The following is a 23672-nucleotide window of genomic DNA, read 5'->3' as shown; positions in this document are numbered from 1 at the left end:
GGAAGGGAGAAAACGGACATGGGTTGGGGTTTTGTTGCTTTTTCTTTTTCTTTTTTTTTACAAGAGAGGAAGAAGGGGGAGGCATGTGTTATTGGAGATAGTGGGGTGTGGGTTAAACTATAGGTGAGAGAGGGACGTTGGGCTCTTTCTTCTTTTTTTTTTTTGGTGCATAGAAGTTGTAAAGAAGAGGGGGCGTAGGCTATTGGAGAGGGGTGTGGGGAGGAGGAGGGTGCTTGGTGGAGCTTTATGCGGCTCATGATATCATGTTGAAATTGTATATTGACATTAACTTTAATGAGTGTACAATGGTGCTCTTACAGTTATTGAGTTATAGACAAACTCTATGATCACATGTGGGAGACTCAAACTCTAATACTGATAGGGTAGGACTCTGTTAACTTATGTGAGTAATGGACAGAAAGTCTATTATCATATGTGAGAATCCTATTCCAACTCTGCTATCTCATGAGGTAGTCTTGGACTACAAGTGGTTTCTTGAGTTTTTGCTCATTGAAAATGCCTACAATGTAGGAGAGGTTGTTGAGTGTAAGTATGACTCTAGAGGTTGAGTTCGAGTGGGACGCTAACTATCCTGATAAAAAGAAGCAATATGAGATGTGCTACTCCAATTTGGTAGAGTAATTTATAAGTATGATCTGATTGATAGCTGAAAGATATCGAGAATTTGAAATTCAACACCCTGAGTTTGACACTAGCTAGGTTATGATCCCAGGCATTCCTACCGACATCTCTTAAGTTTGAGAATTTTAATGCTTTAAAGTTCATAAACCTAACAGAAGCACAAAAGCCCAGCAAAAGAATGGAAACTTTTTAAAAAGAGAGAATGAATTGTATGACGTTTACTTCATCCACATCTATGGCAGAATCAAGATATCATGGTAGACCAACTCCAGCTAGCTCTTCTAATAGTAGCTTTATCCCCACCGACAGCATGCATCAGGCTGTTACCTATCATTAACATACTATTAGGCAACAATGTGAATTTGAAATCGAAATCATTTATCAAAATCGAATTCAACTGTTTATAAGGAAGCCATGAAACCGTTTATTTAATGGTTTGGTTTTGATTTTAAAGTTTAAACCATTGGTAAACCATTAAACCGATTAACATATACATAGTAAAATTTTTGGTAACGCATATACATAGTAAGTTTAAAATTATTCAATGTTAAGTTTTTACATATATTTCAATAAAAAAAATTTAAGTTTAAATTAAAAAACTATTAAAAAATACATATAACAATAAATTCAATGTTACGATTTACATCAATTTCACTAAAAATTTTATAGGTAAAGAAGTTGTTTGGATAAAAATTAGAAAACATAAGAAAATCACTTAAATCAAAATCATTTTGGTTTTAATATATGAAACCGTTTATTAAATGATTCTATTTTGGTTTTACCTAAAACATCTTGCACCGAGCCGAATCGAACCATCTACACCAGAACCCATCCAATTAACTTCCTTACTATTGGGTTTGGTAGCTTTTTATCTAGACCGGTTGAAGGTTTTGTTCAATGGTTTAGATGTTTTTTTAACAAGTCTTCGAATTGCTACGGTAAAAGCCAATGTGAAAATTATTGGGTTTATGGCCTTTATCTAGACCCGTTGATGGATAAGCTCAATGGTCTGGATGAGTAAATTTAGAAGGTGGAGAATTGTATTGGATGGTTAAACCAAATTGGATTCAAACCCACATGAATCATGTGCCATATGAGTTGACGTCCACTGACTGTCATCGACAAGCTTAGATTACACAAAAGTTTTTACTTAATTGTATATCATATGATATATCATATAATTTGTCATGCATTGATTGTGAACATATCATCACAACCACCAGTTTCAATTTTATTTGTTCAAATGTTGCTTTAAATGATTTACGTTAAAATTTTATTTTTAAGTATCAATACTTTTCTATCACTTAATAGTTGCAGCTAAAGATTAAGATCCTTGTAAGCCTTTTTTTTTCCCTTTCTCTCTCTAGAAAATGGTACATGGAATTGCAAAATGCATGTTGTTTTTGCTATAAACATAAGTAATTAGTATGACTATTATAGGCACAATTCTCATTCATGTATATTGAATGTGAAACAATTTATTCAGGACTAGTCATGAACAGCTAGTGTAATATTTAGTTTGGCATAATTTATAAAGTAAATGTAGAGAGTTAAAGTAACATTGCAATGAATTATGAAACAAGTTAAATGTGAATAATCAAACAGCTAACTTAAGACTTCTTTTTTAACCTTTAGCTTTTTCTTCCTAATTATTTTTTGAGACAAGGATTGGTGAGCTTTTCCATAACATTCACTTCAAGTTAAACATATGATTTATTGTCATGAAGTTTCATACTTTTATTATGGATTGTATATAACAAATTGTAGTTTAAGGGAGAGGGTTCTCTGAGCAAAAGGGATAGAACTATACCTTTGGTGGCAGTTTATTATCCACCCCAATAGGATGTCTTTAGTGGCAAGAAACATTGTACCCCAAAAGATATGACTATTAACAATAGTAAAAGTCCACCCCAAAAGATATATTTTTCAATTTTTTTAAACATTGATATTACATATAAGGCTGCCCCTAAATGGTATTTTTTAGTGGTGGATTTACAAAGTGCCCCTAAAAACCCCTTTTACGCATGAATACAAAAAATCACCCCGAAAGCAATAGTGGCACCATATTTAATGATGGTTAACCAGTGGTTAAGAAGACAACCCTAAAGGGTGTGAAAATCGTCTACAGCTATTGCACCGATGCAGTGAGCTTTGGGTGGTTGGGAGCTCCTTGGGATGCGTCCCTAGATACTCTCAGGCGTCCAATGCTCACTACACCTCACCGTTCACTGCAGAAAAAAAAAATTCACCCCTAAAAGACCTTTTTTTTTTTTTTGGTAGTGAGGCAAGTACTAGAACTCCCTGCTAGCTCCTAACACAACCCTAGATGCATTCGAGTTCTAAGGGTAAAGAAGCCTCCAATGGTCCCTAGTTAGGGGTAGAAATACCGAACTATGAATTGGTCTTATTCATCAAGAAGAAAACTTATTGTAACTAATGTTTGTGAAAAGAATATAACTTTAATAATGATATACATGATGGTTACTTACTTTCATATTGAAGACACTTGTTTATCTCTACCTAAATAACTTTCGGGAGCAAGACAAAGGGAAATCATGGCAGGTTGTCCAGAGCTCATTCGGTCTGTGATCTCAGGTATGCCTATTCATAATTTTTCCATTTATTGGTGGCCTGAATCGGTGATTAAAATGGTGGAGCGCTAGATTAGGAATTTCCTATGGTCAGGGGATATTTACACAGTGAAGAAAATCACTGTGAAATGGGAAGAGGTGTGCCGGCCTAAGGAAGAAGGGCGTTTAGGTATCAGGCGATTGAGGGATGTCAACTGTGCAGTGCTCAGCAAACTAGTGTGGCAAATGAAGCATGAAGGATCGGCTTTTAGTTCCTTCTTGCGGGCTAGGTTTGTGAATGAAGGTGGAGACCTCAAGAAGGGTTATAAAGCATCTTCGGTGTTTAAAGGAATTGTGAAGATGTGGAACTTTGTATCTCTATCTGAGCGTTGGATGGTGGGTACCGGTGAGGACATATTTTTTTGGTAGGATCGATGGATAGGCCCCCTGTCTATTGCTGAGCCCTCCCCCCTCCCTTTGTCTCATTTTTCTCATAGCATTCGTAGAGTGGCAGACTTTATTGGAGACGGTAAGTGGTGTTTTCCTCCTATTCAGTCTGAATTTTTACATGATATATTCAAAAATATAGGGAATATATCGGGGTCAGAAAGACCGATGCTGCTGGTCTATATCCTCCTTAGGAGCTTTCTCAACTAAATCGGCCTGGGAAGCACTGAGAAAGGTTTCTCCTAAAGTGGGCTGGGCAAAAGTAGTGTGGAGCTCGGTCTTGATCCCCCGCCAATCAGTGTTTGGATGGACACATATGCATGGAAATCTTCCTTGTGATGACAAGGTAAAAAGAAAAGAAGTGCAGCTCCCTTCTAGGTGTGAGGTGTGCAATAAGGCTAAGGAGTTTATAAATCACTTGTTCTTGGAATGTGATGGAGCTGTCTACATTTGGAGGGCGTTTGCAGAAGTCTTTGGATTTCATTGGCCTTATCAAGGGGAAGATTTTTCAGCGCATGTTTCATGGTGGACTCAAAAATCCAAAGCCATTGGACTGTCTCAAATGTGGATGGCAGGCTTGATTCTTGTTCCATACTTTATTTGGATGGAAAGGAACTCAAGGAGATTTAGGGGACTACATCGATCTTATGGTTAAGTCTTTCATACAATATTGGAGGAGATTAGAAGACGTGGCCCAGGAAAAAGTGATAGAATTAAATCTCGCCTAGATTCTGAGAGATGCTTGAAGCTTAATATGGAGGTTCCAAGAAGGAAGATTAAAGGGGTGCGAGAAATTTTTTGGCTGCCCCCGATGGATGGTTGGTGGAAGCTAAATTGTGATGGCTTGTCCTTGGGTAATCCAGACAATGCAGGAGCAGGTGGCATTATAAGGGACAGCAAGTGCCAGATTGTATCGATTTATAGCTTCTATTTAGGAATAGCTTTGAATTTCCATGCTGAATTTCAAGCGTTAATTGAAGGAATTGAGAGAGCAAGAGAGATGAATTGTGCATCTCTGTGGATCGAATGTGATTTGCGCGCTGTGGTGCTCATGGTTCAAAGGGGCTCGGTCCCGTGGTTTGTTTGGCAAAGGTGGTCTTCCCTTATTTCTTATCTCAGTGGTATAAGATGGAAAATCACTCATTGCTATTGGGAGGCAAACCCTATAGCAGATTTCCTGGCGCAGATGGCTGCTAAGAAGGAAGCGTCTTCATCAGTAGTGGCATGGCCTCCTGAAGTGCTTGAGTTCATGGCTGAGGATGCGATGGGTAGACTGCGCTTCAGATTTTATTAGTGTTCAGTTTATGTTTTTGGCCTAGCACCTATATTTCTGCTGATGGCAATGCCGTAGGTGGAGGTGGGTCCTAGGTTGTGTGCTATTTGTTTGTTTTTCTTTGGATCTTCTTATTATGGATCCTCTTTGTACAGTTTTTAATTCTTCCCTTTTCGTCTCTTAATATACATGACCCTTTAGCGAAAAAAAAAAAGGGAAATCAAAGAAGTTTACAACTTCTCAATTCACCGCTTTGTTTTTGCTTAAGGTCAACAAAAGTATATTAATAGAAAGAATGAATGGAATACAAGATAGACCAACAGGCACTTGAAAGCAAATAAAATCAGACCCCCTACTCCACCTTTGGCATTGCCATCGGCAGAGAAAGGACCTGAACAAAGACAAGCATAAGGACTCAGCTTCCTACTCCACATTTGGCATTGCCATCAGCAGAAAATAAGGCTAACACCTCAACACTAAAACACCTAAATGAAACCAAGGACTCAACTGACCACTTTGGTGACAACAAGATGCACCATTTTTATTTAAGGTATAAACATATACTTTATATGTTAATGTGCATCCTTTTGAATTTTTGTATGACTTTTGTTAACATTTAGATTATTGTAGTACTCTTGCATTTTTTTTTTTTACTTAAGATCAGGAAAAGAATATATTAATATGAGAGAAAATGTACAGAGTAAAAACTCCTCATAACTAACGAAGAAAACAATAGGAATCTTTTCAGGATTGGATCTCTTGCATTTGATTTCTTGACTCCATCACATGGAAAATTACACACTGCTTTCGAGAAGCAAATGTAGTAGCTAATTTTCTTGCAAAAGAGGCGGCAAAAACTGAGTCTTCAGGCTGCCTAGTTTCCTTCCCTACAAGGATTAACTCTGAAATTGCCCTAGATGCTATTTCCAGACCTAGATTTCGTTTTGTGTATTAGGGATTTTTTCTTCCCTTGCTGATGGCAATGCCGAAGGTGGGGGGTAAATCTTCCCTCGTTCCTATGTTCACTATCTTTATATTTTAATGAAATTTCAGAATCTTTAGCCAAAAAAAAAAAATAGGAATCTTTGTTTCACACTTTTCAACATAATTTTTGATAGCCATTGATATCAGCAGGGAACTGAAACTCTTTCTTTCCTTACAAACCTGTTTTAAAACGGGAATAAACTTTATATGAGAAGTACATATCTAATGTCGTTATCATGGTAGGAGAGTGTATTGAACAAAAAATGGTATTCCAAGATATAGATGGAAGGCTGAGACGTGCCACTTGACATTCTCCTAATGTGAGTATTTGCCCCTTTGGTGCAACTGGGTTGGAATGCAGAACTGGCTCTAACATAATTCTTGGCAGCAAACTTGCACTCATCTGATGCGTAGAGTGTATTTTCCTATTCTACAAAACTTTCAGAAGTTATTTATGGTAGAGATAAGCAAGTGTAATATTGAAGCAACTAAAGAACAAGTGCAATATTTAAGAAGAGGCACATAATTAATCAATGTCTGAGGCAAACTCATGAAGAAATCCTCTTATACATATCGAGATATAAAAATTGCCAGAAAAATCAACATTGAAGCGTTGAAGAACAAAAGTGCTAATATATTTAATATGACATAAACTATAGGAAATTTTGCATATATATAATTGGATACTCCTTTATCACTCCTCTTGGCATCTGGTATGGTAAACACTGCCACAAACATAATCATAGTGATTAGTGTCTTGACCACCAAGCATTGTGTTGCTGCATCCTTCATCCTTGATGTTCCTTCTTTTACTAGGTCTTTATCCTCTACCATGAATAACATTCTTGGTGGTTTATTTATTTACTTATTATTATTATTATTATTATTATTATTATTATTATTATGATTATTATTATTTCTAAAAAAACAAATTTCCCATAGTTTTTGTCACAAAATATATTAGCACTTTATTCTCCAATCGGTTCAATGTTGATGCTTCTAGATATTATTACATCACAATATGCTTCTAGCTAGCGTATGAATTCATAATAGGATTGGGTTCTCCAGTACAAGGAAAAGAAAAAAGATGATGAAGAAGAAAAACTCTGTGTGTTCTTCCTTATTACCATACTGTTTGTTCATTGCACAGATTGTGTGAATAATCTAATCTTGCCCATCAAGATGGTATATAGTGTCTTCATCCACCGAAAGCACTCCCGATTGCTCTATACAAAAGGATTGAATACCCCATAAAAGGCAATCAGATATTTTTCTATATTTGGATGTAAAAAAAAAAAGTACAAAAGACATATTAGGAAAACAATTTGCAATGACATGATTATTGATTTATGTGCCTATTTCTTTCTTCAAATTCAATTTTTTTTTTTTTTTTCTTTTCTTGACATCCAAACATAACCTGAAGGATAAATGATCTAGTGAACATTAGATTGGCCTCATCAAGACCCAATTCATAAACCCAATTACTCCATTGTTGTTTTGGACAATGATGCTGATCAGCTGATGACTCCTTGTGGTTATGGCCTGTCAGCTGGGCGGGCTTAAGTCCACCCAGATAAGCCCATCAGGATCATAATGGGCTGAACCTGAGATTGATTATCAAAACATTCCCGAGAAATAACTCCTCAAGAAAACCAATGCTCAAGGGTAGTAAGGATGTCAAAATTAAATTGAAACCGTTTATGGAAATTGAATGAACCATTTACATTGAAATTATAAAATCGTTCAATAAATGATTAGGTTTGGTTTCAAATTTTATACTGTTTAGTTAAATAATTAAAACCAAAGTGAACCATTTAAACCCATGATACGCTTAATAAACTATAACTTTATAATTATTAAAAGAAAACATATAACAACAAACGATTCAATTCATTGCTAAATTTACATTAATTTCAATAAATTATGATAGAAAGAAGCAGTTTTGATTAAAAATAAATAAAGAAACCTAATAAAAATCGATAAACCGCTTAATTAACTATAACTTTATAATTATTAAAAGAAAACATATAACAATAAACGATTCAATTCATTGCTAAATTTACATTAATTTTAATAAATTATGATAGAAAGAAGCTGTTTTGAATAAAAATAAATAAAGAGACCTAATAAAAATCAAACGTTTTTACCAAAATACCTTTATTAAAAGGTTTGGTTTTGGTGTTGCCTAAAAAATCTTGTATCGAAACAAAGTTGCTTACATTGAAACTGAATTGTTTAACACCTTCACTCAAGTGTGTGTGTGTGTGTGTGTGTGTGTGTTCAGGATGGGGGTGGGGGCAGAATGAATGTGTTAATTTCAAACCAAAAATGATTGCCAAAATTGAACCAAATCATTTAAAACAAAATCAGGAACTGATAGTTATTTAGTTTGATTTTCGTTTTAGGTCTTGCTTAAGAAAAAACGAAAAAAAGGGATAAGATTAATCAATTTTGTTTCGATTTTGAGCCTATATATCTCAGTTCAAAACATAACCGTTTACAATAAAAACCATTAAGACCAAATACGAACCAAATAAATTTAATTGGGAAGTATATAGTAAACATTCATCAATAAATCAAACCAATCCAAACCAAACCAAACCGGTAATAAACCCTATGACCAGAAGTGAATACAGACCGATTTACTGAAACCGTCTAATAATAATAATTTCAATTTCTATCAATTTACCATGAACCGAATCATCTAAACTAGGTCCAAACTGATTAGAGAAAGAGAGAGAGAGTTCATACTTGTAAGTAGGGAGGCCTGTTTTGGAGTAAGCCTAGCTGCAAACCCTTCAATAATATCGTAATTGTAAATCAGAGACTTCTTTGCTGCCTCTTCGCTGCATTAGAAAAGAAAAAATAAAAAATAAAAACTTCAAGAGAGAGAGATAGATAGATAGATAGAAGAAGAAGAAGAACCTGTTATCAAATACAGAACTGAGGATTCTAAGGTTCGAGGCCAGGTCGCTTGTCTCAGTAAAAACAATATATCTGTGTGGTTCTGGAGAAGCCAATGGAGAACTCAATGTTCTGATCTTGAACTCCGCCATTACTGAACCCAAAAACAAGCATGACAGCAACAGTACCAACGAAAATCTCTTGGTTCTTTCCATTACTTCTCCTGGTTTTCTTTCTAAATTAAATGGGAATTTGTTAGATTACTTGAAAAATGGAGTAGCTAAGAATGCTTAAATAAGATTTCTTATGCTAACTGAACCGATGTTTTAATGAAAACCTCTTTAAGTACTGCTTAATTGTGTAACCACAATACTGAACTAATGTTCTAATTAATAAAATTATAATGAATAATAAGGGGAAAAGAAAACATGTACCCTTCAATTAATATCATTGATCATGTTGAAAATGGCCGCTTATAAATTGGTTACAATAAGAATTGATTAAGAGTGAGAGTTTTGAACCCGACCAATAAATCTGATTTATAATCAGTTTCTATTTTAGATAATGAAAATGATAATGATAAGTGGGTCCGGCAAGCGATGGATTGTTTTTGCTTATGATGGAGAGTGATAATCAAGAACTAATTTCTTGTTTGCGTTATGAGATCATGAGACTAAGGAATCAGCACTATGTATTCGATGTTTACAGATATTCGAAACCTGATCTCTTATTTGAATCAATGTTCTTTTACTTATGCTCCAAGGGAAGCTACCATTGTAGCTGACTCTCTTGCCAGGAGTGCCCAATCTTTTACGGATAAGTTAGTTTGGCCCAAGTCTGATCCTTGTTAATCTATTGATGTTGTTTCAGATAACAACAGTGTAATCCATTATCTTCAATAGAATTTCTTACTAAAAAGGAAAAAAAAGTGGGCAAAGCGATCGCTACTCTAGAAAAGCAACCCTAAAAGGATGTAGAAGATAATGGAAAAACAAAAACAAGCAATGCATACAAATTTATGAGGTTTGACAAGATTGCCTACATCCTCGGTGAGATGAGATCTTGCTTCACTATCAATGGAGAATAGGGTTATAACGCTCGTCCTCTCAGTATTGCTTGCATTACAGAAAAAGAAAACCTCACTACAAATATGTAACGAAAAACCCAAATCCGGAAAATACAAAACTGCCCTCAAATAAAAAATTCAAGCGGGGGGCTGTGCCCCCTACACCCCCACTATGCAGGGGGGCCTCTTGCCCCATTGCAACCCCCACAACCCGCTAATTGGCTAGCGGGACCACCGTCTTGCCTGTCGAGGCGGTGCACCAGTACTCCCCGGATTAAACTATGACGGAATACAAAACATCGTACACCAACAACTACTTGATTGTGTAACCCCTGCACTAATGCATGGCCAATGAGAACATGTACAAGGGCATTAACAACGATAACATATCATGATTTTATAGAGGGGTGAAATAGTAATTTTGCACTATCCGATGCCTGGGCACAAGTTTCATCCAACGAGGTAGGGTTGTATTCCCCTAATAAGTAATTTGGTTTTGGTTTTAGATAATAAAAAAGGTAACAGTCAATTTACTTCTAAATTGAACTGATAAGCTGATGGATTAAACTCAATAAAAACGATAATTGATTAAAAAATTGACTATAAATATTAAGCCACTCACTCTCTTAAGTCTTCTGCGTTCTCTCTCTCTCTCTCTCTCCACCGATAAGTTAAGAGGGAACACCCCCATTTCTGCCATCTCTCTCTATCAATGATCTTATCTCTATAGCCAACAAATAAGAGGAAACCAATTAATAAGAGGAAATCGATTAATAATCGGTGCAGTTTCAGTTTATATCTATTACATCTTCAATCAAATCAAAGTTGAACCAAATCTAACAGGTAAATAATTCATGAACGACAAAAATTACACCTCAGGTGTAGTTCAAAAGGTCCAAAGCGCTGATATGTTAACATACGTCTGTTAACATATACGCGTAAAATCGGGTAAATTCAAGGGTTTCCTCATTTGGCAAAAAAAAAGAGAGGTAAAAATTCTAAAAGCAATAATTTTTTTTTCAGAACTTGTGGAAATTGTTTAAAGAATATAAATTTAATGAATCAAGAGAAGATTTACGAAAAATAATAAAAAATAAATAAATAAAGGAAGCTTAAATGTTTCACTTCTGTATTTACATACTCTCTCGTGTTTTCAGCCTTCCATTTCTCTATTTTATTTTTTAGGACTTTGTCCTATCGATTCCAATCAAGGATTTAGTTATCATTATTCGTATCGATATCTGCTAATACCTATTCAGATCGGATCGGATTGATGTGAATTTTTCACTTTTGTTTTTACTTAAAAAATAAAAATTTTTCCTTACAATATTACCCTGAAACGATACTAATAACCGATCCAAATTGGTCAAGTATCACTATCAGCCTTGATTGTTATCAATATGATACGACTGATGTCACTGATTCAATACCAAGACTTAAAACTATGATTCCAATTCCATTTTGGCTTAAATTCTGACACCCAAGAATACGGAAAGTACCAGACTCGCCTGGGAGATTGGTGATGTGTCATACTAAGAATACTTCAAGTATCAGGGTGTTTAGGAGATCGGTAAGGATGTGCAAACTTTAGTCCCACATCGCATAGGGAGAGATTGTTAGGCTAGTTGACAACCTCTAACCTCCTTAATATGGTACAATGCGTTTTTAAAGCTTAGAGGCATATGGCCCCATGAGAACAATGTTGCGCAAAGGTTAATAGAAGCAATGCATTACAAATAGTATTAGGGTAGACCCACACAATGTGTGGGGCCACAGGAACGCAATGCAGAAAGGGGGAAAATTGTAACAAGTAAGAAGATTGTTACTTGGTTGTGCTCAGCTCAGGTTGGGGGCCGAGATAATTAATGGTGACTGCCATAAAGGTGGAAATTCAGTGAATAAAGCTCAAAATTCAAATTTCAAATCCAAAACATTAGACAAAGCAGGTGGGGCTTCGGGTACTAATATAAATTCCTTCTCATTGGTTGAAAACTTGGAGGATAAAGATATGTTAAATAATGATTTGCTGGGGTTGATTGAAAAATCAAATTTAGAGGCTGATATAGAAATTGATGAGGATATTAGAAATCCAACTCATGGGCAGGTGCTAAATGGGAAAATCTCTTTCTCTTCCACCATCTTGAGTGAGGTGGAGATGGGAAGGGAAAAGGAGACCCGAGGCTTGATGATAACATCTCTAATGTCAACAATTATGACTTTGATGAGACATTGACACTTAAGGAAAATTTGACTTCCACTCCTATTGTTAAGGAAGGGAACGTCAAATCTCTTGGTTCTTTCTCATACAACTGGAACAACTGTAGAATTAGAAATTGCAATGTGTTGGAAAGGTGGGGAGAACTAATAGTCCAATAGATGTAGGGCCTTTACCTTTGGATTATTGTTTTTGTTTAGAGTGGTTCATTAATTCCTACTATGTAACAGGTAACACATGTAAGGCAAATATAGCATCAACTTACAGTTATAAGGGAGAATTACGAGATTACCCATAATTGGGTTTTGACTTACAAAATTATCCAACTTATGTTTATCTTACCAATATGTAAAGGGTAATTAATCTTCACATAAGTGCAGGTGATCCCCATGGCCGTCCCTTAAACTCACCACTTCTGGAATCCTTCCCCCCCCTCCCCCTCTTCTCCCCCTTGGAACTATCAAGATCAACTGTGATGCTATTTTCCAGAAAGATCAGAGTGTAGGAGGAATCAGGATTATCTTTCGGGACCACAATAAAACGCTCTCAGAGCACCTTCGGAACCTTGGCAAGGGTGAACCCATAGTCATCCGCAATGCTCTATCTCAAGCTGCATCAATGTTCTTTCAAAACATCCAGGTCTAATCTGATAACCAAGATGTAGTCTTCAACATCTTGAAAGGATCAAATTAAGCTTACTATTCTTCTATCTATTACATCTTTCATACAAAGTTACGATTTTACCCTCTATATTTTTTTTATTCTGTCGAAAATCGATTTTACGGGATAGACGCTTATGATCTCCCCCTGTTTGCCTTGTGGTAATGATTCCACGACCTACCACAACGTGCTGTCCATAGATCAAATTATTTCATGGATGGGATTTCACTTGACTGTCAACGGCTCCATTGCGTGTACTCGGGTTAAAGTTTTGTATAAATGTATAGCGTGTTATTAACAATTTTAATTTAAGTCTTTTCTTTCTAAGAGGTGGAATGGAATAACCTGGTTGAAGCGTAACGTTCATGTCGTTTAATGTTGTTATGTCCCATAATAGGTCCCATTCTTCTACCCTTTACTGGGAGTCGATGACTATTCATAGCTATTATTGACACCAAAGAAGGTTCGACCTTAATGCTTTATTTCTGTCATAGTATCCGAATTGACATTAGAAGTATAATATTGTTCCCAATAACCGAATACCTTTGTTTGTAAATACTGCATATTCTCCATCCATAAATCCATTTTCTTCTTATGAGTTCCAGTATCGAGAAGAATTCTAGTTCTAACTGTTAATATGTTATGATATGAATATAACATACCAATTCGTTATGTATGGATGATGAGATCCATTGATACAGATCCAATTCCCTAGACTTATTGAACTTTCCCATTGGCGTGCATCCAACAGGAATTGAACCACGAATTTGTCATTTATACTTGGGTGCTTTACCATTCAGCCATGGATGCTAACCGGGATCTCGTAATCATGAATAACTAAATTCCAATTGAAAGAAATCTTTGGAGGAATCAATGAACAAGAATCAATGAAAGGACATCAATTCTAATCATGGATCTTTGAAATGATAGAGATCAGAAATTCTCACTATTTCTTAGATTCATGGACCGAATTTGATTCAGTGGGGGTTCTGTGGTCGGTCCGTGACCCCTAGCTACCGAAGGCATCCTTGGGGTGGTAAACACCAAAATAAGCGATATTCACTGGGCCGAGAGAGCCCCCTCGAGTAAAGGCTTCCACGGCCGGTTGACCAAAATGAGGATCCCAAATTGCGTGAGCAGTAAGGTCGTACATGTAACAGGGTTCCTATACCCATGACTTCGACAATTTCCTTGCCAAGCGCATGAAAAAAGATTTCTGAGTCCATAGGAAAAATTTATTGCTTAACATGGCCGAAGTGAGAAGCAAAAATATTCTGATAAAGATGTTCCTCAGTAATATCATCATGACTTTCGAAGTCATGTGCAGTAGCAATACCAAACCAAATACGACCGGCGACAATTTTGTATCTTGGCTCAAATTTTCATCACATTCCACGAGATTGCAACAAGACTTCATATACCCTGGTTAGGAAGGCTTTAACAGCTTGGTCTAACTCCACTAAGTGCCACTCAGTGGCTTCAAAATCTCAGTATTACCAAAGTAATTGGTTGTACTCGTGCCTTAGATCAATAAATTTATTTTTTACCAAAACAAAAATGCAGGTGATTGGGACTCATATGTCTATTTTTTTTTTCCAGCTATTAAATTCTCGCAATACAACAATTCTTCAAAAACACTTCTTTTATGTTTGGGATTTTTTTATTGGCAACGTTATTTTTTTGCTATTACATTGTCACATACAATTTTTTTCTTTAATGATGGTAAATATTGACATTTCATATGTGTAATCAAAATATGTGCATTACAATGAAATATTTTTTTAATGATATAGTGATATTTCATTTTTCAATTAATTTTGGAAACTCTTGTATACCATTAATTTGAAGAACTTTTCAGAATAAGACAACGAAGAATTAAATAAAAACATCAAGTTTCCATATACTTATTCACCATGGGTCCTTTCAATGCACACATGGGTTATTCTGAGGGTTTCTTAAAGAAGGTATTAAAACCCTATAGGGTTTTGTGAACTCTAGGACTGGTGAAGGAAAAATCTCTAGTTTTTTTTCTTCTTCTTCATCTTCTTCTTCTTCTTCTTTTTTTTTTTAATGCAACCACCAGGGCAAGAATTTCATCAGAAATGATGGGAAAATTCAGATACAATTGAAAGTAGGTACTCCAGAAAGGAAGAAACACAAAATACCCTAGAGGGGATAAGATACTCCCTATTTGTTTTATCTCATTCTTTGAATATCATCCATTGCTTACCTTAAACATAATGTGATTAATAACACATGGTTAATAACAAATAAAAATGGTAGGAACCCAAGGAAGTAGCTCAGTTGATGAGCAACGAACTTGGTAAGAGCCGGAAACTCGAACGTCCGAGGTTCAACTCCCACTAGGAACACCTTGGGCCACTCACATAGAAGTGTTTAGTGCTCTTCACTACTTGTTAGGCCAATGGATCACAACAAACGGTTTTTTAACCCAAAAAAAAAAAAAAAAGGGTTTAGGCAGAGTTTGGATCATATTTTTTTACAAGAATGGTTATCAAACATCCTAAGCTGACACATGAATTGTATTCATTCTCTCCCACACAAGGTTTAAGATATCCGAATCAGTCTATGAACAAAATGAGTTGTCATTGATCTTATCTGATCTGATCTTAATTTGGTTTGACTTGTATCATACTGGGTTACACAAAAATAGCTTTAGTTGTCACTAAAAAAACTAATTTTATTATTATTATTATTATTATTATTATTATTATTGTTTACCTTTCGTCCAACGATTTGGTATGGACCAAGCATTCGGATCAAACAAGACTGATACCGATTCAATCAGTTCTTCAAATCGTGCTTGGATTAGATATATATATATATATATATCTTGAGATTGGATTTGTTGCTATACGATCACCTGGTTGTATGTGTGAGAATCCAACATTTGTCCTTTTTACTTTCAAATATACCCCTCTTCACCCATGTAATGACAAGAATTTTATTTAATCCAAAATTCAGTGATGATGCTTTAATATTCATAATTGTTACTTGTAAGTTTTAATTTTTTGCGAAAGTCACACTTGTAAGGTTTTTGTGAGGACCCAAAATGACTGCCCCACCTTCCAAGAAATAAAAAATAAAGACCTTATTTTTTGCTAGAAGATTATTTCATTAAATGGGAAGAGAAAAAAAAAATCAAAATTACATAATGACAGGTTGGGACCACTAGAGCAACTTAAACCCTCCACCTTCGGAATGGCCATCAGCAGAGGGAGCAAGCAGTGCCCTAACAGTACCGATAGCTATGCCTGTCCAAAATATCATTTTTAAAGTTCTCAACAATGTGTCTTGGGAAGGACACTGAAGATTCAGAGATCCCAGATTTTGACGCCTTTTTAGCCAAAAAATCCGCTACTGGGTTAGCTTCACAAAAACAATGAGAAATCTTCCAGGGGATGGGCTTCAAGAAGGGGGAAGCGTGGAGCCATCTTTGGAGAATGAACCACGGGATATGATTCTTCTGAACAGCAGCTACCACCGCAGATGAGTTCGATTCAATCCACAGACCACTAACTCCAAGTGACCTGGCCATCAAGATCCTTTCCATGAATGCCACGAATTCAGCCTCATAAATTTTTTTAATACACAAAAAAATGCTAAAGGAGTCACAAACCTGCCCTTCACTATCGCGGGCAATGCCCCCTGCACCTGCCCTGCCCGGGTTTCCTAGAGAACTACCATCAATATTAATCTTTATCCAATTTCTCAGAGGTTTGCACCAGTGAACTTCCAAAGGGAGGGATGAATCTTGGAATTTCCATAGGCAGACCCAGCCTCCTATAGTAAATAACATCATTGGGTGTTTTAACCTCCTCATTTGATCGCCCTAGGTAGAGAACGAGCTCTTGGTGGCTAAAATCAAAAATCTGTCCTGCACTTCTGGATGAATTCTCATGGTTTCTTCTATTCCTCTCCCACCAAATGTTTGCCGCCAAAATAGAAAAACCCATAAGCCATGGATTTTTTAGGTTTATTACATGGGCCTTGTCTTTCCACCACGAAAATAAATCATCCATCACTTGATGATGCTGCCAATCTACATCAAAACATTCAACAAACTTTTTCCATACTGAACAAGAGATATCACAACTAAGAAAGATGTGACCAGCGCTCTCTTCAGCCTGCTTGCAGAGCACACACCTGGAGGCAAGGGAGACCCCCTTCCCTTTGATCTGCTTGTCCGTAGGAAGCTTCCCATGGGCCAATCGCCATCCCAGGGTAGAGTACCTAGGAGGAAGACCTTGTTGATGCTTCCTCATGCGCTTTCATTGACCCTCACTCACTCGCAAGGGCCACGACCACTCATAGAAAACATTTTCCTTTATTTAATAATAATAATAATAATAATAATAATAATAATAATAATAATAATAACAAAAAACAAGTCTACAATCAGCTGAATTGAAAAAAAAAATCTATACTCTTCTAAAACCATAACTTTGGCCCATTTTTTTAATCCAATTTTCTGTGATAATGCTATACTATTCATAATTGTAATTTTTTTTTTTTTGAAGGAAGTTTATAATTGTAAATTGATGCTATATTTGCCTTGAATGTTTACCTGTTACATAGTAGAAATCAATTAACCGTACTAACAATATTGCAAGGATAAAGGCAATATGGTTATTAATTTTGGAATCAAAGCCAAAAATTAAATCTAGTTCCACATTGAATACCCTGAAGCAAATCAAACCGATTATAATATGGTTACATTCTGAATCTGAAATGAGTGTTTATAATTTGGTTCGGTCCAGATCTGGATCTATGTAAAGAACCGACAATTCTAACTGAAATTGAACTAAATAACTTTATGTAACTTTTCCCTCTTTTTAAAAACTAAACACATGACCGAACTTAAATAGAAACTTGACATTTACTCAGTTAAATTATTTTATAGAGTTATAGTTACAGCTTATGTTTAAAATCCCCTTTTGTTGGGGAAGACCAACAACCTACTGGATTAGCATATTGATGAGCACATTTATGTGTGAAATCTAGGGTAGTAAAACATGCATTTTACATATTTAGAATGGAGCTACCTTGGGTTTTACTCTTTTTGCAAGTTTTATATTTTCAAGGCCTTAAGGACTATCGGGTGCTATATCTTCAATTTTACACGTAAAGAGGTCATATTTCTTTTCATGGTTGCGAAGAGGATGAAATTCTGAGCAAGATGGATGTGTTCAATTAAAAGTACGCATTCGTTTGGTCACCCGTACAAATGATTATTCTTTTCTGGCCAGAAAAAGAATAATGGATTAAAACTAAACTGAGATGCAGAACCAGCCCATTTGCAGTTGTCCCAGAGGTACAAGGAATATTCCAAATGCCAACAAGGATCGATAGACCACATCCTTAAGTGATTGAAGATTTGTTTTTGGTAACAACAACTACCTAGCGTAATTGATGAGCTATGGTGTACAAAATTCCCTTGCTCATCAAGAGGTCTCAAGTTCGAATCTCATGGTTGTTTTTTTTAGAGAATTTTGTTGAAGATTTTCTGCTTTTCACTCACTTAAAGCACTAAGGGCATGGAGGGAATTTCCACATCAAATTAAAAGCAAGCAAAATCATGGAAGGGTTCCTGCGCAAGAAGAGAAGAAAAAAAAAAGGAAAGAAAAAAAAAGGGAGAAATAAAGATTGTCCAAATCTTCTCTCTCCTCCACATCATCACCTAAAATATTGTCCAAATCACACAAAGCAAGAAGAAAATCGTTCCTTGGAGGGAGAAAAAGAAGAGAAATAAATTAGAAAAAAAAAGGAAAGAAAATAAGCAAACAAATTATAGGAAATTTCTCAAAATTTATTTCTCTCTTCTTTCTTCTCCACCTTAGCACTTTTGGTCTCAAAAGATCTCACAACCAATTGTGGGTTTCTCTCTTTTAGGAAAGAGAAATTTGTTACCCTACCTCCCCATTCCCTATAAATACAAGTCATGTAAGAGGAGGAGAGACATATCTATGACGTTTTTCCTGGCCATATCTATGATATGATGGCGAGAGATGAATCTTCTAGACCCTCGTATAGATTTATGTAGTGAGCGGCCCTAGGTCCTGCTGATGGCTATGCCGAAGGTGGGGCCTCGTGGCTTGCTCTGTGTTTTTGTTTGTTGTTTGCTGGTATTTTTCTTCTTTCTCAATAAATTATCCATTTAGCAAAAAAAAAAAAAAAATTCATTCTTCTTCTAGTTTTTTTTTTAGTTGCTCTCTCTTTCCCTCTCTCACTTTTTAGTTTTAGTTCTTCTCTATTTTTACTTTAATCATTTTTGTAATAGTTTTTTATGTCAATTAATGCAAGCACTCTTTTATTTTTATTCAGCCTTTTTATGTTTATGATTTATGCAACTAAGTTGTAATGTTTTAAGTTATAGTTCTAGGCTTAGATCTAGGTGACAAGATCACGAGCCGTGGAGCAATTTCTTTTTTCAAGTTCAAGCATTGATTCAAGTAAGTAGGCTCCTTCAGTAGTCTTCTCTCCCCCCTCTCATTTCCTCTTCTGATTACCCTTTCTTTCTTAATTTAGGATTTTTATTTTCAGTCGTTACATTATTGCTATCCCTTTCCCCCAAGGTTCATGGCTAGTGTATATGTTGGCTTTGCCCCTCCTAGCCATAGAACCATCAATTTATTGTTTTTATTTTAATTGTCTCCCTTTCCCTAAAGCCAAGTAGAGTAACCCTTGTAAGAGTGACTCTCTGGTCAAGTAGGGAAGCTCATATTATGATGCATCCCTCGGGCTAAGTAGAGAAACCTACTTGTGAGTCTCTCTCTAGCTTTATTCCCTTTTTTTTTACTTTATTTTTATTTCAGTATTTTTTTCCTTTATTAATTTTTTTTTTTAATTGCGTGGGTTGTTTATTTTCAGTTATTTATTTATTTAATTTTAATTGCGTGGCTTGCGTCTTTAAATTCTTAGATGACGAATGGTTAGGACGTTATTTTAGATACATATGTTTAGGACGGTAATTAGAATTAGATCACAACCATTAATCAGTTCACTTTCGTATTATTAAAAGAAATAAAAAATAAAGTGGCTGCTCTCTCTGTGTTCGACCCGTAGCTACACTGATCCGTACGCTTGCGGTTACATTTTAAATCTCAAACACCAAGCACAAAAGCAGTAGGCACTGAGCAAGAGGCTTGATTCGCAATCATTCATTAGCCTCTCGTTGATAGCCTCCAGAATACGACACGTGATACAGAGCACCATCTTGGGGATCGTTCCGTCGTTCCTTCGAAGGATGAGGTGATTGCAGTGATCCAATGTGTGTAGCTATTTCAAGTGATCATTGAGTGCCTGAATGAAACCCCTACCATCAACGTTTTCCTTCCACTTATCATATTTCTCGAAGCATTTCAAGAACAATTCTTCATTGGCTTTGGCCATGATTTTCGATTCCTTACTGATCAATGCCCATCTTTGCTCATTGCCATCAAAGATTAGCATTTGTCTTGATTTCATGCATTATGTGGTCATTATCGATGGTGCTGCCATGCTTCATCTTGAAGTATCACATGCTCTCTAGTCGGTTCCAGAAGAACCAGATGTTTGTGAGGTCATCCCAACAATAGCTGAGCTTCTTTGTTGTGATGTTGCCAATGTTCCTCTTCACTCGATCCTTGGGGTTTCTGTTCCCATCATCTTGAATCGTATGCTTGCTTCTTCTACCATTGCTCTTGCCTTGGTCGTGAGTTTCCTTATCAAATCTATGTTTTCTCCTCCATATAAACAAATGAATTGTTCTTCCTCTTTCACCTGCAAAAAATAATCATTTTTCTTCTATGTTATGTATGTCAAGAATCAATAAAACAAAGTTAGACAAGAAGAAGAAGAAAAATAGTTGTCATGACTATGATATGATGTTTACCCAATGGAGTATATATTCATCAATGGCATCAACCAAGAATTCAAGTCTCCAGGTCTCTGAACTCCAGAGTTTTTTCTCCCTCTCGCTGGTGAAATTGAAGGCAAGGCTTCCCTAGATCCACAACATATGGAGGGCATTGGGAATCACAACCTTACCCCATCTGTCCAAAACCACTAGGATTGGCTTCTTGTTGAAATGCCACATCTCCCGATCCTCCTTAAGAATAACCAGAGAAAACCAAAATCCGCCTAAAATCAGCCCATCGGTGATCGAACTATCAAGAATAGAAGATCGGATTTTATACAAACACCGATAAACCGTTGTCGCCGTCCATCACCTATGCCGTTGTTGCCATCCATTGTCACTGCCACTGCCGTCATGATCTCCAATGCTTTTAATGATCGCTGGTGATAAATTTGGGAGAAATGTATTACTTATTACATGGGTATTTTAGGTATTTATATTTAGTAAGGGTATTTTAGTATTTAAAATAAAATATAGTTGTTGACATCAACAAATAAGGTATATTCCTTTACAATGACTGACGGTAGGGGGTCTGAGTATAATTTGGTGAAACAAAGGGGGTGGTCTTATAATTGTGGCACTCTTCAGGGGGTGGCATGGTAAATTTTCCTTTAATTAATGGAGATACTCTGTGAAACTTTATATTTGAAAAAAAAAAAAAAAAAACACTTTCACCCTTCAAACATTGACCCTAAGTTTTTAATAATGACTTCTTAATATCAAATGGGAATTTCTTTTATAATGTTCATGAGATACCTTCATATACATTTCATGGGAAAAAAATGGCATGCGCCATGCCCACCATCTGTCACTCTCTCCTTCTTCTTTAGAAATGGCCTCATGCCCCTTGCATTTCAGTTCCACCTTTGGTTGATTTGCTAGCTCCAAGAAAACTAGCGGCATGCCCAACCCTTTCCCATATTTATTTATCACGATAACTATCTTATTTACTTGAAATGATGGGTTGTCCCATTTGAACCATGTGGAGGTCTGATTGGCCATGAACACTATTAGATATATAGGACCTTCTCTAATAAGCCACATTTATTTTAAATTTCCTAAACCACCTTCCCATGTATTCATTAAACCATTTATTTTCAATGATCCTAATTGAACTATTAACAATTAAAAGAGAATCTTTTTTTTTTTAAATATAAAAAATTAAATAGTGGGAGTGGATTCCCTAAGCAAGCCTCATAAGGGAGTGTGTCAATGAAGTGCAGAAAAATGGTTTCATAAATAAGAGGGCAGTGAGGCCACTTTATTAGAAGAGAGTGAGATAAAGAAAAGGTACTAGCAAAACCTCTCTTGGAGCTCAGAGAATCTTTTCCCATGAATAATATATAGACGGGCATTCGTTGTTTGAGAGCAGAGGGGGTGCTAGCACCTCTTGCTCTATGTCTCTCTCCTCTGGGCAAAAAGGACATTTCATGCACAGAGGATATAGATAGAGAGCGGTAGATACTAGTGCACCTTCTGCTCCGAGATAGAGAACGTTTCCAAAGAAGGAAACACCTCTGTATCTATTGGCATTTTACTCTCCTTACAAGACGAATGTCTAAAACACCCACCCCAAATTTTTTTTTTTTTTATTTTATAAATTATAAATTATAACATAAAAAAAATTACAAATTATTTCACATTTTATGTGATGTCAATAAATATATTCCTTTAAATTTTGAAATGCTAACCTCACAGTTTTCCTCTATCATTAATGGTTGAATGGTTAACAATAACCAACCAGTCCCTCTCAACACACGTTAGAAAAGCTGCTAGTTTAGAACCATTTCCAATCTCTAAGTACTATAGATGCCTTAATTATCATACCAAAAAAAACTAGATGCCTTAATTATAAGTTAATTTCTGAATCTGATAATGTTGTGGTTGCAGCCTTGTGGTGGTATTAGAAAATGACTCGGAACATAATCCACATGACCATAGTAAGTGTTTGCGATATTTTGTCATTAGTTGATCCTATTTAGTTGGGATAAAACTATTGTTATTTTTTCTTTGTCGTTACTTTCTCTTATGGAACCTTTCTTAGCTTTTCATCAACCCACCCAACAGGGACTTATGTGAAACATATTTATATATGTTTGAAGGGTTTAGGTGCAGTTTGATCATGGATGTAGACAAGACCATTTTTGTTTTTTGTTTTTTTTATGTCGACCTCTAATTAGTCTTACTTAATAAAAAATAATAATAATAAAAAAAAAGTGATCGATTATAGACAGTCGAGTTGATCTATGAACACTCTCTCCCAATAATCGTGCTCATTTGCGAACATTCTTTTCTACTAGGATGAGTCTCCAGAGTCCAGACTAGTAATGATACATAGATCTTCGATGCAATCATAAGGTTATTTCATATATTGGGACTCAATAATTTTAGGTTTGAATCAAGAAACGATTTTTTCAAAAAAACGGGAGTAAAGTTGTGAACATGTTGACCTTCCCCAAACCCGACAATGACGAGAACCTCGTGCACTTAATATGCCATGCATATGTGCACCTTAGTTGTAAGAGAGGATTAATAGCTAATTAAGAAGGATTAAAGTGTTTGTAGTGGATTAAATGCTTAGCCACTTGTCTATTGTCGCCTTGTAATCTGTTTGTTATCGTAGTCCATTAGAGAAATAGGTCACTTATACAGTGGATAAGTTCCAAGTTTGTTTTATGTATTTTAAGGATTAGACAATCAATAAAGGCAGATAATAGATGTTAAAAGTGTTTGGGATTTAAATGTGTTTAAAACAAAGGAAGTTTTTTAAATTAATCTCTTTTACATTTTGAAAAAAAAAAAAGGTTGTTGTTTCTTTCTTAATGTTTTACTTCATGATCTCACCAAAGGTACTTTTAAGCAAAGCAAAGCATTTGTGTGCGAGTGTTGAGTCTAACTTAGGAAACGGAAGAGAGAGGAATGAGGTTCATATATTGGAATAGGAACTACGAGGGTAGGGTTTTCATGAAAGAAAGACTCCCTATTCAATATAT

At 35.8% G+C, this 23672-nt stretch overlaps 1 protein-coding gene across 1 annotated transcript in view; it reads right to left on the bottom strand.

Moving 5' to 3' along the window:
* LOC122092744 (NADH dehydrogenase [ubiquinone] 1 alpha subcomplex subunit 6) overlaps positions 1-10543 on the bottom strand; it is a 28356-nt gene extending 17813 nt beyond the window's left edge. The window contains exon 1 of the mRNA XM_042662996.1: positions 10528-10543. The gene's annotated coding sequence lies outside the window, so the exon portion shown is untranslated. The remainder of the gene's footprint in view (positions 1-10527) is intronic.
* Positions 10544-23672: the final 13129 nt, after the last annotated feature.

Source organism: Macadamia integrifolia, chromosome 2, assembly GCF_013358625.1.
Source record: "Macadamia integrifolia cultivar HAES 741 chromosome 2, SCU_Mint_v3, whole genome shotgun sequence".
Classification (NCBI taxonomy): domain Eukaryota; kingdom Viridiplantae; phylum Streptophyta; class Magnoliopsida; order Proteales; family Proteaceae; genus Macadamia; species Macadamia integrifolia.
Note: the sequence above shows the minus strand (reverse complement) of the source record. Positions and strands in the feature narration are given on the sequence as shown.